Here is a 17,915-nt window from a genome sequence, read left to right on the forward strand (position 1 = left end):
GGTTTAATTGATTCAATCGTACCGCGTAATCTTTTAAAGGGAGTTGTAACTGAGTTATTGCAATTCCATAATTTCTTTTCTTTGACTAAAAAGGAAAGAAATTATGGAATTGAAATACAAAATCAAAACATACAGGATCAAAGTAATAAAATAAAAGAATAATAAAAAAATACTAAGAATCATAAAAGGGTATATTCTGATATATATCGGCTTAGCTATAATCACTAGAATTCCTATATACTAAGTATAAAGATATAGGAATTCTAGTGATTATAGACTGTCTTTTTTAATAAAAATAAGAATAAAAATCGACAAAAATAAAAATAGATATAGTACAAATAGTAAATCGAGGTACCCTTATTTATGATAAACTTTCCTTCCATTTTTGTTCCTTTAGTGGGTCTAGTATTTCCGGCAATTGCAATGGCTTCTTTATTTCTTTATGTTCAAAAAAACAAGATTTTTTAGATACGGCGGTAAGTAGGGAAAAATATTATAGATCTTTTTTTTAGAGCTGGAAGCAATTGGATGAATTCCCCCTAAAGGTTTACATTTCAGTAGCGCCAGTTGATGAAAATTACTTTAGAAACAAGTAAAATTCTGGGGTTTTTTATTCCACAATTATTATTCTTAAAAAGAAAAAGAGGGGGTAATGAATATTTTAAAAAAAAGATCAAAAGAAGTACTGATCTATTCTATAACAGAGTCTCGAAAAATAAGCAATATCTTTTCAGCCTTTATCATTTTTTTAGGTTCATTGGGGTTATTGTTGGTTGCAATTTCCAGTTATCTCGGTATGGGTCTTTTCCTTTTTTCTCAGGAAATTAGTAATTTTCCATTTATTCCACAAGGGGCCGCGATGGCTTTTTATGGAATTGGGGGTCTCTTTATTAGTTTTTATTTGTGGTGGATTATTTTGTGGGATATTGGCGGTGGTTTTGATATCTTCGATAAAAAAAATAAAGAAGAAGTATGTTTTCTTCGTTGGGGATTTCCTGGAAAAAATCGTCGTATTATTCTCAAAATACCTATGAACGAGATTAAATCTATCAGAATAATAACAGGAGTTCAAGAACGAAGTATTTTGACTCGTACTCTTACTTATGAGAGTCTCGTTTATATGGAAACAATAGAACAGGGGTTTATTCCCTTGACTCGTATTGAAGATAATTTGACTCCACTAGAAATTGCAAATAGAGCTGGCGAATTATCTTTTTTTTTAGGTGTACCGCTTCTTTATTGATGAAAATTGGACTTAACTAGAAATAAAATTGCACAAAAAGTTTCAGAATTGTCCTATTTATTTAGTGTACCGATTGAAATATTTTGAAAAAAAACTGTTTTTTGCAAAATATTTCAATTTTTATTTTTATAGATGGGACATTTTTTGATTTCGAAATTTGAATATTATAGTCATAACTCGAAGTGCTCCTTGGTGTATTTCTAAAAAGAATCCTTTTTTCTTCGAATCTTAGCAATTAATATCCTTTCGAAACAATATTTTTTTCTTCATTGGATTGGAATTGACTGTGAATTCTTTCGATTTCTTATTCGATTTATGTATTCTTTTTTCTCAATTAAAGAAGGCAAAGGCTAACTTCCGAAGTTTAAGTAAAAAAAAATGATAAAATACAATCTAAATTTATCTAGAAGCTCTATAACTTGTAATGAAGCTTATACTTGATAGAAAAGTTATTATCATATAGAGTTGACGAAAGAGATGAAGTTAAGTTCATTAAAGACGAAAAATGAAAAAAAAAAAAAGCATTCCCCTTCTATATCTTACATCTATAGTCTTTTTGCCCTGGTGTATCTCTTTCACATTTAAGAAAAGTCTGGAATCTTGGTTTATTAATTGGTGGAATACTAGTCAATCCGAAATTTTCTTGAATGATATTAAAGAAAAGAGTATTCTAAACAAATTCATAGAATTAGAGGAACTGTTTTTCTTAGATGACATGTTAAAGGAATGTCCGAAAACATATATACAAAACCTTCGTACTGGAATTTATAAAGAAACAATCCAATTAATCAAAACACACAATGAAGATCGTATGAATACGATTTTGCACTTCTCCACAAATATAATTTGTTTCTTTATTCTAAGCGGTTATTCTATTCTTGGTAATCAAGAACTTGTTCTTATTAACTCTTTGGTTCGAGAATTTATATATAATTTAAGTGACACAATAAAAGCTTTTTCTATTCTTTTATTAACTGATTTATGTATAGGATTCCATTCAACCCTGGGTGGGAACTACTTTTTGGCTTCGTTTATAAAGATTTTGGATTTGCTCAAAATGATCAAATTATATCCGGTCTTGTGTCCACTTTTCCAGTCATTTTAGATACAATTTTAAAATATTGGATTTTCCGTTATTTAAATCGCATATCTCCATCACTTGTAGTGATTTATCATTCAATGAATGATTGACAGAAAAACCGATTTACTTCAATGAATTTCAAGTTTTTATCTAAAAAAGATAATTTTTCATTTTCCCCTCTTTAAAAAAAAGTTAAATAAAAAAGGGGTTCCCACCTTGGATAGGGAACTATGCGAGTGACCTACCTAATCTTATTGTAGAAATTTTCAGGATCAATGATTAGACCATGCAAACTAGAAATGCTTTTTCTTGTATAAAGGAAGGGATTACCCGATCCATTTCTATATCGGTCATGATATATATAATAATTCGAGCACCCTTTTCAAATGCATATCCAATTTTTGCACAGCAGGGTTATGAAAATCCCCGAGAAGCAACCGGTCGTATTGTCTGTGCCAATTGCCATTTAGCTAATAAGCCCGTGGATATTGAGGTTCCACAAGCGGTACTTCCTGATACTGTATTTGAAGCAGTTGTTCGAATTCCTTATGATATGCAAGTGAAACAAGTTCTAGCTAATGGTAAAAAGGGAACTTTGAATGTGGGGGCTGTTCTTATTTTACCGGAAGGTTTTGAATTGGCACCCCCCGATCGTATTTCGCCTGAGATTAAAGAGAAGATAGGCAATCTGTCTTTTCAAAACTATCGCCCTACAAAAAAAAATATTCTTGTAGTAGGCCCTGTTCCTGGTCAGAAATATAATGAAATCACGTTTCCTATTCTTTCCCCGGATCCCGCTAGTAAAAGAGATATTCATTTCTTAAAATATCCTATATATGTAGGCGGGAACAGGGGAAGGGGCCAGATTTATCTTGACGGGAGCAAGAGTAATAATAATGTTTATAATGCTACAGCAGCAGGTATAGTCAAAAAAATCATACGAAAAGAAAAAGGGGGATACGAAATCACTATAGTAGATGCATTAGATGAGCGTGAAGTGATTGATATTATACCTCCAGGACCAGAACTTCTTGTTTCAGAAGGTGAATCTATCAAACTTGATCAGCCATTAACAAGTAATCCTAATGTCGGTGGATTTGGTCAGGGGGATGCGGAAATAGTACTTCAAGATCCATTACGTGTTCAAGGTCTCTTGTTCTTCTTGGCATCTATTATTTTAGCACAAATCTTTTTAGTTCTTAAGAAGAAACAATTTGAGAAGGTTCAATTGTTCGAAATGAATTTTTAGTTCCGCGTATTTATCAACATATTAAACTCGTAAAAATAACTCAATTTTTTTGATAATTTTTGTAATTATATTCTGTATAATATCTGTATAATAGAAAATATATATATATATTCAAATATCGAAAAGTTACTCTAAGGGGGATTCTTTGTTTTTTCTTTTTTTTTTTTTTCTTTGTCCTTTCCTAGAGTCCGATTCCTATTCCTTCTTGTTTGTGTTGAAATAGAAATATTCTAAAAATATCAATAAAATACTATTTTTGAATCCCTTCCTGAAAAATCCTATATCTTAGTTTCTCTTTTTTCCAACTTAGAATCTTTCTGCCAGATAATCTTTTATGGTATATAAATAATATGTAAAATAATATGTAGTGAACAAATAAAAAAAAAAGAATGAAATGGAATTTTTTGAAACATCGGAAGAAGTAGTCATTTATATGAAAAAAAATTAGAATTCTTAAGAACTCAAGGGGGATCCACTTGCATTCGTCAAAGAAAGAGTGGATCCCTGTTCAGTTCTTACACTTTCATTTCAAAAACCCAAATAGAATACGATTACTACAGAGATGAGCCCAATCCGGAATATGAACCATAAAAGAAAATACCAATTAAACCGATCACAGTAATACCAGTTACAGTACCTATTATCCAAAGAGGAATTCTTCCAGTAGTATCGGCCATTTATCCCACTTTCCTCCACATTTAATCACGTAGTCAGTCATGCTAAAGACATTAACAAACAGTCATAGATAATTATGAAATGATATCCTTCCGAATGGGATAAAAGAATTCTTAATATATATATTATTGACTATTCCTATTTCTTCTATTAATTCTAATTAATTGAAGAAATAATTTGAAAATAAAACAGCAAGTACAAAAATAAGTAATAACCCCCAGTAGAGACTGGTACGATTCAATTCAACATTTTGTTCATTTGGGTTTGATTGTGTCATAGCTCTATAATTCAAATTAAGTTTATCGTTGGATGAATTGCATTGCTGATATTGATCCCAAAAAAGAAACAGTGGGTACCGCTAGTCCGTGAACAGCTAGCCATCGTACTGTAAAAATTGGATAGGTCCTATCTATAGTCATTGGAGCCTCCTAAAAAGATCTACTAAATTCATCAAGTTGTTCCAAAGGATCAAAACGGCCAGTTATTAATGGAATTCCTTGTCGGTTCTCTGTAAAATACTCGTTTGGGCGGGGACTTCCAAATACATCGTAAGCTAGACCTGTACTGACAAATAACCAACCTGCAATGAATAGGGAGGGTATAGTAATGCTATGAATAATCCAGTATCGGATACTGGTAATAATATCAGCAAAAGAACGTTCTCCTGTGCTTCCAGACATCTTGAACTCCACATATTCTTGTACAGTCAAAAGGGGGGGATCGAGTCCATAAAAGACGAGATCAGTAAGGCGAAATTTACTGAAATAGAATCCTTGTTAGATCGTCCATTTTGTACCAACGGTGTCTTTTGAGTATACCGAATCAGTATAGCTATCCTTCTTCTAACAGAGCAATGAAATTTCACAATCAGTGTAAAATTTTAGTACTAGATTTTTTTCTTCTTTTTTCATTGATTGTCTCTATGTAGTCAAAAATCCGATAGAAAATTTTGCAAAGTTTGGGTATATAAAAATTTTTTTTATATTAAATTTTTAGAGTAATAGTATAAAAGGAAGGTTCTTAACATTTCAAATTATTAGTTTTGGATTAGAAACTAAAGATCCATTAAAATCGGAATATGAGAAAAGGGTTTCTAATAATTAATAAAGTAGATAATTCATAAAGTAGATTTTCTATTTTAATAATTCAATTATTGCCAAATCAATAAATATATTTTTTGTGGTTGTTGAAGATCTTTTTTTCTATTTTCTTCTACATTAATTCAAAGTGAAATAAAATGAAATAACAGAGTTATTATTCTTTGTTTGAATATTCATAATTTTTCTTTTCTTTTTCCAATATAAACAGAATTCTATTGGATATCTATAGAATAATACTAAATATTTTCATTAGATCAGTTTACTTAATTCCTGAGTTGATTAAGAAGTATGTTGATTTGAAATCACAGGATGGGTAGATGTAACAGATGAGGAATTTATTTCTAAATTATGTTACTCTATTTCTTTTTTTTTTTTTCGTCTCTAATAATTGAATTTATTGAGGAATTGCCAATTTTGAATTGTATCTTTCAAGTAGGATTTTTTATCTTCTTTTTTCTCTCAAAAATGGAAATTTAGGGAAGTGCTTTATAAACATATGTATAAAAAGAACGAACATATTTCATTTAGTTTCTATATGCCCACTATCACTAGTTATTTCGGTTTTTTACTATCGGTTTTAATTATAACCTCGTCTCTATTTATTGGTCTTAGTAAAATACGACTTATTTGATTTGTAATTTTGAGAGGAATAGTAAATTTTGGTATAAGACATTCTAGAATTCCTTACTATGTCAATTTACAATTCTCGATCGTTGAGATTTATGATCAATACAGATTTATGTTTAAGGCTAGATATTATATTACCTTTCTTTTTACTTTTCGAACAAATAAAAATGATTGAAGTTTTTCTATTTGGAATCGTGTTAGGTTTAATTCCTATTACTTTGGCTGGATTATTTGTAACTGCATATTTACAATACCGACGAGGTGATCAGTTGGATCTTTGATTCATTAATGTCTCTTTTTTTGTGATTCCCTATTTATTTAGTTTAATCCTAATCGACAAGGATAAAATTCAGACTTTCTTTTGAATGTTCAATTATTTCAGTGTAATTATCAGGCGAATAATACTAGAATCACGCTCTGTAGGATTTGAACCTACGACATCGGGTTTTGGAGACCCGCGTTCTGCCGAACTGAACTAAGAGCGTTTTGTTTTCATAAAATTATATGATCCAAATCCATTTTGCATATAGATATTCAGTATGTATGTTCAATTGGAATTCGTCTTCACAGGTTCCCGGTTTATTGCTCATCTCATAGAATATGGAATATTATAGAATACGGAATATCATAGAATAAGTAATTGTTAGGGATAGGGATGACAGGATTTGAACCCGTGACATTTTGTACCCAAAACAAACGCGCTACCAAGCTGCGCTACATCCCTTTTCCATTTGTTTATAGTGTTATTGTAAAGAATCTTTGTCTTGTTTTCCACATTTTTCTCTGTTGATATATATCAACAGAGAAAAAATACTTAAATAATAAAAAGAAAGGAGGATTTGAAATGCGAGATCTAAAAACATATCTTTCCGTGGCACCAGTAGTAAGTACTTTATGGTTCGGGGCTTTGGCGGGTCTATTGATAGAGATCAATCGTTTTTTTCCAGATGCATTGATATTCCCCTTTTTTTAATTTTAGTTATTGACACGGGAAGGGGTGAAGAAGATGAAAGGTCCAATTATATATTAAATATGTGTAATTAACCTACTCTTCTTTTTTTTTTTTTTAGGAAAGATAAAGACGAAAGATTAAATTGGCCTCATTGAAATTCGGAGTGACACTCGGGATCGGGATCTGGTCCAGGCTTCAATGGAATTGAATTATTAATTCAATTCCTATGAAAAAGAAAGTGAAAGCAGAAATCCATAGGTTGGGGCAACAATATCATAAAAAATACTTTAAAAAAACGAAAATACTGGCAATTTGAAACGAAATATAGTTACAGATCCTTGTATTCTTTTTGTACTAGATTCAATTAAATTGGAACGAAATCTTTCATAATTTTTCGAATTCTTCTTTTTTATCTTATCTTAGTTGTTTTCATCTTTTTCTTAGATTCTTAGATTCGAATCCGAAAAGAGTTATAAGTGAATTAAAAACCCAAAGGAGGGTCATGTCCAAGGGTAAAGATATCCGAGTAAGTGTTCTTTTGGAAGGTACTGGTTGTGATAAAAAGAGTCTAAATAAGGAATAAAGCGGTATTTCTAGATAGATTACTAACAAGAATCGACACAATACGCCTAGTCGATTGGAATTGAGAAAATGATGTCCCCGTCGTTATATAACAACATATGCTAAAGAAGAAAAAAAATACAAATCCTTTATTATAATTATATTTATTTAAATCAATGTTATTTTTGGAATAGGAATAAATAAACTATGGAAAAACCTAAGCGACTCTTTATTAAATCCAAGCGATCTTTTCGTAGACGTTTGCCCCCGATTCAATCGGGGGACCGAATTGATTATAAAAACATGGGTTTAATTTGTCGATTTATTAGTGAACAAGGAAAAATATTATCTAGACGTGTAAATAGATTGACCTTAAAACAACAACGATTAATTACTGTTGCTATAAAACAAGCTCGTATTTTATCTTCGTTACCTTTTCTTAATAACGAAAAACAATTTGAAAAAAGCGAGTCGACTGCTAAAATTACTCCTTTAAGAAAAAAAAATAGAAATTAAAAATTCGAAATCCAATTTGAATTTAGATTCGAATTAAACATGGATTGATGTTTTGTTCAAAATTAGGATAATTCCATTTGATTTTTTTGTTGGAATAAAAAAGATAATAGGTAACGAAGAATAATTTTTTAAGCATGGTTGTTTATTTTGATAGCTTTATCGTATGATAAAGCTATCAAAATAAACAAATTTCTAGTCTATACCTTCCTGCAGTAAATAAGGGGTTTTAAGTTTTTATGATATTATCGGCAATCATAAAAAGACAATTCTCTTTTAATATAGCAATTTGTGCAACTATTTTACGATTAAGAAGCAATTGCTTGGTGTATAGACTATTCATTAAATTATTATAAATATAAGATACTTTTTGATTCTCGCGAATTACTGCATTTATTCGACTAATCCATAAACCACGAAAATCTCTTTTTTTCCTATCTCTATCCCGATGAGCCGAAACTAAAGCTTTCAATTTCTGTTGAGTAATAGTTCGGGTAAGTCTTGAATGAGCTCCGCGAAAACTTGATACGAATAAACGAATTTTTGTCCTCCGTTTGTGAGCTATATATCCTCGTTTAATTCTGGTCATTTAATAAATGATATTTTCAGGAATAACTTTTTCATTTTTCAGTTATTCTTTTTTTCTTCCTAGTCTATTAATAACAAAAATGGATTCTTCCGATGTATAAAAAAAAATTCCAACGGCTCTTGCTACTATAACCGCCCCAACCACGATTTTTTATATTAAACATTTAACCTCAAAATCAGAAATTGTATAGATACTAGATATCAAATAAAATAAAAATAGTAAATGAAATAGGACACATATTTTTATAATGAATTGGTGGGTTCCTTCGTTTCTATGATTTTTTTTAGAAATGACCAGGTCCTCTCTATACACCGGAGCCTTTTTATTTTCATTTTTGATTCATTTAATGAATGTTATTGTTAACTTGTACAGTTCACACTCTGTGGCTCTACCCATGCAATATTGAGTAAGTAGGTTTTTTCACAACCAAATCTAATTCTATAGTAACGGTATTTAATTATGAAAATTTGCTGGGTAGCTGACCCTCTTATTCCATTCTTACAAAATCCATCAAAATACATTCATTAAGGACATACTTTATTTTTAATTGAAATAGTATTTTCTCCGCTTAACGGGTAACTTTTTTTTGTTACCGATGGGAAAGTCCTTCTCATATGAAATTGCAAATGTGTATTATTGGTTTTGCACCAATCGAAACCATAAATTTTATACAAGATAGAAGAATGTAAAGAATTATATAATTATATAGAAAAGAATTATATATTAAGTTAAGATAGTGTGAATGTAGTTTTTGCATTCACACTATCTTAACTGATTACCAATACTGAAAAATTTTAATTTGTTTTTTCTTAGTATTTAAGCTGAACGAGTCGCACATACACCCTGGTACACGTTCCTCGACGTTGAGGGCATCCCCGAAGAGCTGGGGATTTTGTGACGTTTCGGATTGGCTGTCTTGTGTTTCTAATAAGTTGTTTCATAGTTGGCATGGTAAGTCGTACTATATATATCTATATTTTTGTATAATGAGCAGGTTTAGATCTATCCTAACCGTGAATTACTTATATTCTATATTCCTTATTTATAGCCTATATTAATTATATATACTATATTAATAGATTAACTCTTAGAGATTTTATTTTAAAATGTAAAGTAAGATAGAGTAAAAAATTAAATTTCCAATCTTGTATTTAATTAGAATAACCTTTGCCACCAATTTTTTATTCAACTGCTACAAGATCTACAATTCCATGAGCTTGGGCTTCTGCTGCTGACATAAAAACATCCCTTTCCATGTCTTCCGATATAACCCATAAAGGTTTGCCCGTTCTTTGTACATAAACCCTTGTGATAGTTTCACGCATTTTCAGTAGCTCTTCCGCTTCCAGGACAAATTCTCCCGCTTGTGCCTCATAAAAAGAACTAGCAGGTTGGTGGATCATTACCCTGATTATATCACTTAAGTAGTATTTCCCTTATCTTGATAAATCTTTTTAGAATTCTTTTTACTATATTGGTAGATTGCTAAAGATTGTCTTTATTCCCAAAATAAAGGTAACAGAAAAGGGACAAAGACAAATAAGATAAAGGGCAAAAAGTATATTCAATAACCGTACAAGCATTTTCTGCGTATTGATGCATACGGCTTTTGTACTTATGCAATTCATTTTTTCCTCTATGGATAGAGTAGAGTATTTTCTTCGATGAATTTTGTTTCTACATTTACAAATTTCTTTTTTTCTATCAAAGAAAAAAGAAGTACAAAATCTACTAGGTCTTTTGGATCCGGATCCTTAAATAATAAACAATAGAATAACCAACTTTCTTTTTGAATCTATTTTTAAATACTACGATGGTTCCGTTGTTTTTTATATCATTTTGGTATTCAACAATCCAAAAGTTTCTTTTTTTTTTCATATATTAAGTTTTCTTCTGATTCAAATAAAAATTGTTACAAGCTTTCTGGTATGAAAAAAAACAAAAAAGTATGCGACACTACTAAAATGAAACTAGGTTTCTTATAGATCAGATAAAATGGAAAATACCCTCTTTTTCATACTACTCTTTCTATATATAATTAAATGATTCAAAAAAATTGCATATGGAATTCAAAATACCATGCTATTATTACTTTGGTTTTTATGGCGAAGGTATAGTATATATAGATAGATATCTATTCTATATATTCTCAAAGAAAAGAATCATTGGCGCCAAGCGTGAGGAAATGCAAGACGTTTGGTAATTGTGCCTCCTGCCAAAAGAAAGGATCCCATTGAAGCAGCTAATCCCAGACATACTGTCTGTACATCTGGTTGTACAAATTGCATAGTATCATAAATAGCTATTCCAGGTATTACCCACCCCCCCGGAGAGTTTATAAACAGAGACAATTCTTTATTCTCTTTCTCTATGCTCAGATATATCATAATACTAATAAGTTGATTCGATATTTCACTATCAACATCTTGACCTAAAAAAAGTAATCTTTCTCGATAAAGTCGATTGATTAGGATTCCATTTTTTCCTTAAAAGCCGTACATGCACCTTTTGATGCATACAGTTCATCAAAAATTATATAAGCAAAAAAGGAATCAATGTGTCGATTTTAATCTTTCTCTTTTTCTAATGGATTTCTTCGAACTAAAAAAAAAGAAGAATATACTTAATTTAGTGAACTATCTTCTCATTGATGTATTGCTTTCATCGAGATCGAAGCCGAATCACAATGTAATTTTCTTGTTTCTGAATGGACTTTTTCAATTCTTTTAGGTTTCTTTTCTACTCTGAGTAAAGATCTGCCCGATTTGGATTTGCACATATAGAACAAATAGTCCAAAACTATGTATTTTTGTTAGAACTTCTTCCTTTTCTGAATTTATTAATGTTTTTTGTAAAATACAATATATAGATATGATAGAAGTAGTGATCGTAGAAATATTACCAATTGGTTTTTTCTACACAGAGCCTGGGTACTTGATTTTATTGGTCCAATTAAGCCAACCATAAATTATTCATAATTTCGAGTAATAATCTGGAAATTTTATCTAAAAATGAAAAAATCGATAGAATAGTACTTCATTACACTTCACGCTCCCCATTTTTTTATCTTTATGATTTCATCATTCTCTTTTGGGGGTGAAAGCGGGGATATCTCGATCGGGGGAGAAAACGGGTAAATCCCATATAACCTACTATATCTGACAAGTCGCACTATATATCAACCCAAGATGCATCTTTATCCCCGGGGGTTCGAAAGGGTACTCTTGGAACACCAATGGGCATAAAATGGACAAATAATAAAGTCATATATCTCACTTTAGTGTGGAAACGTAAGAATTAGCTTATCGTGTTAAAAAAGATTTACTTGATTTTATATTAATATTGCTTTTTTTTATAAAAAAGAAGACTAAATAAAGTCGAGTTGTTATAAATGGGTCATTGGGGTGATAAGCGAATATGTCTGCATTTACTTATTTAAATAGTCATAGAGAAAGTTGTCAACCCCTTTCGTCTCCCCACCATTGCGTATTGTTACTTATCCGGTATAGAATAAATCTGTTTCTTTGATTTCGACAAATATGATTGTTCCATTTTCCAAGAGAATCTACTGAAAGGCTATATTCATTTTTTTCCAGTGCAATAAAGTTACATAGTGTCTATTTTTTGTTGAAGGGGTATTTTTTCATGGGTTTACCTTGGTATCGTGTTCATACTGTTGTTTTAAATGATCCGGGCCGTTTGCTTTCTGTTCATATAATGCACACAGCTCTAGTTGCTGGTTGGGCCGGTTCGATGGCTCTATATGAATTAGCAGTTTTTGATCCCTCTGATCCTGTTCTTGATCCAATGTGGAGACAGGGTATGTTCGTTATACCTTTCATGACTCGTTTAGGAATAACTAATTCGTGGGGCGGTTGGAATATCACAGGAGGGGCTATAACGAATCCGGGTATTTGGAGTTACGAAGGTGTGGCCGGAGCACATATAGTGTTTTCAGGCTTGTGCTTTTTAGCGGCTATTTGGCATTGGGTTTATTGGGATCTAGAAATCTTTTGTGATGAACGTACTGGAAAACCTTCTTTGGATTTGCCAAAAATTTTTGGAATTCATTTATTTCTTGCAGGGGTGGCTTGTTTTGGTTTTGGCGCATTTCATGTAACAGGATTGTATGGTCCCGGAATATGGGTGTCTGATCCTTATGGACTAACTGGAAGGATACAATCCGTAAATCCCGCGTGGGGTGTGGAAGGTTTTGATCCTTTTGTTCCGGGGGGGATAGCTTCTCATCATATTGCGGCAGGAACGTTGGGCATATTAGCGGGTCTTTTCCATCTTAGTGTGCGTCCACCCCAACGTCTGTATAAAGGATTACGTATGGGAAATATTGAAACTGTCCTTTCTAGCAGTATTGCTGCTGTCTTTTTTGCAGCTTTTGTCGTTGCTGGAACTATGTGGTATGGTTCAGCAACAACCCCCATTGAATTATTTGGTCCTACTCGGTATCAATGGGATCAGGGATACTTCCAGCAAGAAATATATCGAAGAGTTGGTGCTGGGCTAGCCGAAAATCAAAATTTATCAGAAGCTTGGTCTAAAATTCCTGAAAAATTAGCTTTTTATGATTACATCGGAAATAATCCAGCAAAAGGGGGGTTATTTAGAGCTGGTTCAATGGACAATGGAGATGGAATAGCCGTCGGTTGGTTAGGACATCCCATTTTTCGAGATAAAGAAGGACATGAGCTTTTTGTACGTCGTATGCCTACTTTTTTTGAAACATTTCCAGTTGTTTTAGTAGATGGGGACGGAATTGTTAGAGCCGATGTTCCTTTTCGAAGAGCAGAATCGAAATATAGTGTCGAACAAGTAGGTGTAACTGTTGAGTTCTATGGTGGTGAGCTTAATGGAGTAAGTTATAGTGATCCCGCTACTGTGAAAAAATATGCTAGACGTGCTCAATTGGGGGAAATTTTTGAATTAGATCGTGCTACTTTGAAATCAGATGGTGTTTTTCGTAGCAGTCCAAGGGGTTGGTTTACTTTTGGGCATGCTTCATTTGCTCTGCTATTCTTTTTCGGGCACATTTGGCATGGTTCTAGAACTTTGTTCAGAGATGTTTTTGCTGGTATCGACCCAGATTTAGATGCTCAAGTAGAATTTGGAGCATTCCAAAAACTTGGAGATCCAACTACAAGAAGACAGGTAGTATAACATTCTTTTGTTCTTTTCTACTTTTTTATAATTTTGAATTTCATATAAAGAACTAGATAAATCTTGATTGGAATCATTGCATTTATTCTTTTTTTTCTTTTCGAAAAGAGCCCCACCCCAAGAAACAGGTATGAAAGCTATAATTGTAAACCACGATTAAATTTATGGAAGCTTTGGTTTATACATTCCTCTTAGTCTCAACTTTAGGAATTATTTTTTTCGCGATTTTTTTTAGAGAACCTCCTAAAGTTCCGACGAAAAAGGTCAAATAATTTTTTATTATCTTAATTGAAGTAATGAGCCCCCAATAGGGAGGGCGCATTACTTCAACTAGTCCCCATGTTCTTCAAATGGATCTCTTAGTTGTTGGGAGGGTTGCCCAAAGGCAGTATATAAGGCATACCCAGTAAAACTTACAAGTAAACCAGATATAGAGATGGCAATTAGAGTTGCTGTTTCCATTATTTTAATTCTAAAGTTTCCAGATCACAATAGATCTATAGGATAAGATCCTTATATTTACAGCGGAATGGTATACAAAGTCAACAGATCTAAATGAATAAAAAAGAGTATTTATGGCTACGCAAACCGTTGAGGATAATTCTAGATCTGGTCCAAGACGAACTGTTGTAGGGAATTTATTGAAACCTTTAAATTCAGAATATGGTAAAGTAGCCCCGGGGTGGGGAACTACTCCTTTGATGGGTGTTGCAATGGCTCTATTTGCGATATTTCTATCTATTATTTTGGAGATTTATAATTCGTCCATTTTATTGGACGGAATTTCTATCAATTAGATTCACAAGAATCGAGTAATTAGTTTATAGAAAGTGAAGCCTTTAGGTTTCTTATTGTTTCTTAGTCTATTCCATGTTGATGTGGTAGTTTGATCGTAGAATTTCTTTGTTTCTGTATTTCCGGAATATGAGTGTGTGACTTGTTTTAATTGGTCCTATTGAAAGTACAGAACATAAAATGGGTCTGTCATCTTGATATAGATGGTTTTATTCCGTCAGATATTTAATCTAGTATCTGGAGCACGGAATATAGAAAATAGATTCTAAAAATCTTAATACTATGATTCATACTAAATATTTAGACCTCGCAACTGGATTTAAAAACCTTTTCAAAGAGTTCTAAAAATATATTGAAAAATTTTGATTCTTTCAAGCTTCTCCAGTTTGTCTTTATTTTGAGCAAAGGACAAACCTTTCCTTGAATTTTTTCATTATATTTTATCTATTCATTGAAGAAGTGATGATCCAGCAATTCTTACTCAGGGAATTTTTGGACTTCGATTAAAAATTGTTTTGAATCATCGTGGTTCTAGTATGAATCTGAGGTTTTTTTTATTCATTCATATGGTCCTAACAAGAGAATCCTTATCAATAATAAAAATTCAAGAATAAAGAAGACAGCAGTAAATTCACATTATACAAATAAAAAGAAGTAAAGAATATTCAAGAGGCCTTAAAAGATCACGATAAAGACGGGTGCGCCGACTTGATATTTTGGCATTATAACAAAAAAGAATAGCTTTCGGATTTTTATTTCTTTTTTATCGTAAGAGAAAATTAGAATCATAGGATTAAATAAAGCAGTTTCAAACTTTCTATTACGGATATCTGTTTTTGTTACAATCAATATTTGGGTATTTTTGTTTGAGCCGTACGAGATGAAATTCGCATATACGGTTCTCTGGGGGGGTTCCTTTGGGTTACCTATCTCAATAAAGTTTATGATTGGTTCGAAGAACGTCTTGAAATTCAGGCGATTGCCGATGATATAACCAGTAAATATGTTCCGCCTCATGTGAACATATTTTATTGTTTAGGGGGAATTACACTTACTTGTTTTTTAGTCCAAGTAGCAACAGGATTTGCTATGACTTTTTATTATCGCCCAACCGTTACTGAAGCTTTTGCTTCTGTTCAATATATAATGACTGAAGCTAATTTTGGTTGGTTAATCCGATCAGTTCATCGATGGTCGGCAAGTATGATGGTCTTAATGATGATTCTACACGTATTTCGTGTGTATCTTACAGGTGGTTTTAAAAAACCTCGCGAATTAACTTGGGTTACGGGTGTAGTTTTGGCTGTATTAACTGCATCTTTTGGTGTAACTGGTTATTCCTTACCTTGGGATCAAATTGGTTATTGGGCAGTAAAAATAGTAACAGGCGTACCCGAAGCTATTCCTGTAATAGGATCGTCTTTGGTAGAATTATTACGCGGAAGTTCCAGTGTGGGCCAATCTACCTTAACTCGTTTTTATAGTTTGCATACTTTTGTATTACCTCTTCTTACTGCTGTATTTATGTTAATGCACTTTTCAATGATACGTAAGCAAGGCATTTCTGGTCCTTTATAGTGAATATGGGTCATAGATATTTGTAATCACTTCATTATCATTTTGTATTTTGGGGAGGATTTTTTTTCATTGCTACAATTATGGATTATAAAACAAAATAAAACATGTATTTAGATATTTTTCTTCAACTTAACAAAAATTGAATTTTTTTTACATACAAAAATAGTTGAAGGGAATTCTCCAAAAAAAATGGATTATGGGAGTGTGTGACTTGAACTATTTATTTGGCCGCGCAGATATATGACTTTATCTTATCTGCCACATTATAATTTACAATTAAATGTGTCTTTTTTCCAACCACCAAGCAAGGCTCTTACAGAGAGGGTAGGCTGGTTTTACTTGAAGAGAATCTTTTCTATGATCAGACTCGATTTTATTCTGCATCAACAGGCTCCATAAGATCCAGTAAAAGAAGTGATGTGATATAGTCTGAATTCTATATAGTATGACAACGCATTCATTTCCTATGCATTGATTTGATTTCTGATACTATTGGAGTGAACAAAGTAGATCTAAAGAACAACGCAAGTTAGGTTATATTAGTAACAAGTAAATTCTTTGTACATAAAAAGTATCAAGATTTTTTTTTGATAGGATAACAATTGCAAAGTTTGAGATCACCCAGAAAGCATTATCAACTTGAAAAGTCTACTCGGGTATTGAGCGTTTACTAAAATTTACTTAAAAAGAACTTAATTTTTTTTTCAATAAAAAATGGTAACTTTGGAAAAAGAGAATAGAATCAAGTTTCTTTTATTATTTAGAATCTTCATATATGTGTGGATAACACATACATTTTTTTCTAGTTTATTCTATAGATACAGTTGAAGAAAAATTTGATTAGTGCTCGAGCCGGATGATGAAAAATTATCATATCCGGTTCTTTTGGAGGATGGATCTATAAGAATTCACCTATCCCAATAACAAAAAAACCTGACTTGAATGATCCTGTATTAAGAGCTAAATTGGCTAAGGGAATGGGTCATAATTATTATGGAGAACCCGCATGGCCTAACGATCTTTTATATATTTTTCCAGTAGTAATTCTAGGTACTATTGCCTGTAACGTAGGCTTAGCGGTTCTAGAACCATCCATGATTGGGGAACCTGCGGATCCTTTTGCAACTCCTTTGGAAATACTACCTGAATGGTATTTTTTTCCCGTATTTCAAATACTTCGTACAGTGCCCAATAAGTTATTGGGCGTTCTTTTAATGGTTTCGGTACCTACGGGATTATTAACAGTACCCTTTTTGGAGAATGTTAATAAATTCCAAAATCCATTTCGCCGCCCAGTAGCAACTACCATCTTTTTGATTGGTACTGTAGTTGCCCTTTGGTTAGGTATTGGAGCAACATTACCTATTGAGAAATCCCTAACGTTAGGTCTTTTTTAAAATTATAAGATTGGTTTCATTTTGAATTCATTTTGAAATAAAATATCATGACATCTGTATTGTATATCTAGGGAGAATTCTTTCTGAACCTACTAATCCCTAGATACATCTATTCCTTTTTAGATATATTCTGACCATTAGGATTTGTTCTAAATATTTAAATTACATATTTTGACCTTTCATTTTGAGTTTAGAAAAAAAATCAATTTGAAAAAATCCTATGTCAATAGATTTCAATTTTATGCAAAATACTTTTGTATTTTTAAAATGTCCAATATAGATTTTCCATCTTCTACGCGAAAATGTTCAAATTTCAGAAGGTCTTCTTGACTGTTATTCAAAAGTTCTAATAATGTATGAATATTGGATCTTTTGAGACAATT

General features: G+C 32.0%; 2 non-coding genes across 2 annotated transcripts; both read right to left on the reverse strand.

Annotated features, from left to right (window-relative positions):
* Window positions 1–6,386: 6,386 nt before the first annotated feature.
* On the reverse strand, window positions 6,387–6,460 carry TRNAW-CCA (transfer RNA tryptophan (anticodon CCA)). The gene has a single exon. It is a non-coding gene; the product is annotated as a tRNA-Trp (tRNA).
* Window positions 6,461–6,625: 165 nt separating this feature from the next.
* TRNAP-UGG (transfer RNA proline (anticodon UGG)) lies at window positions 6,626–6,699 on the reverse strand. Its single transcript has one exon. It is a non-coding gene; the product is annotated as a tRNA-Pro (tRNA).
* Between the last annotated feature and the right edge of the window lie 11,216 nt (window positions 6,700–17,915).

Source organism: Vigna unguiculata, unplaced genomic scaffold (assembly GCF_037176805.1).
Source record: "Vigna unguiculata cultivar grain cowpea cultivar isolate G323 ecotype 2 unplaced genomic scaffold, ASM3717680v1 ptg000310l, whole genome shotgun sequence".
Taxonomy (NCBI): domain Eukaryota; kingdom Viridiplantae; phylum Streptophyta; class Magnoliopsida; order Fabales; family Fabaceae; genus Vigna; species Vigna unguiculata.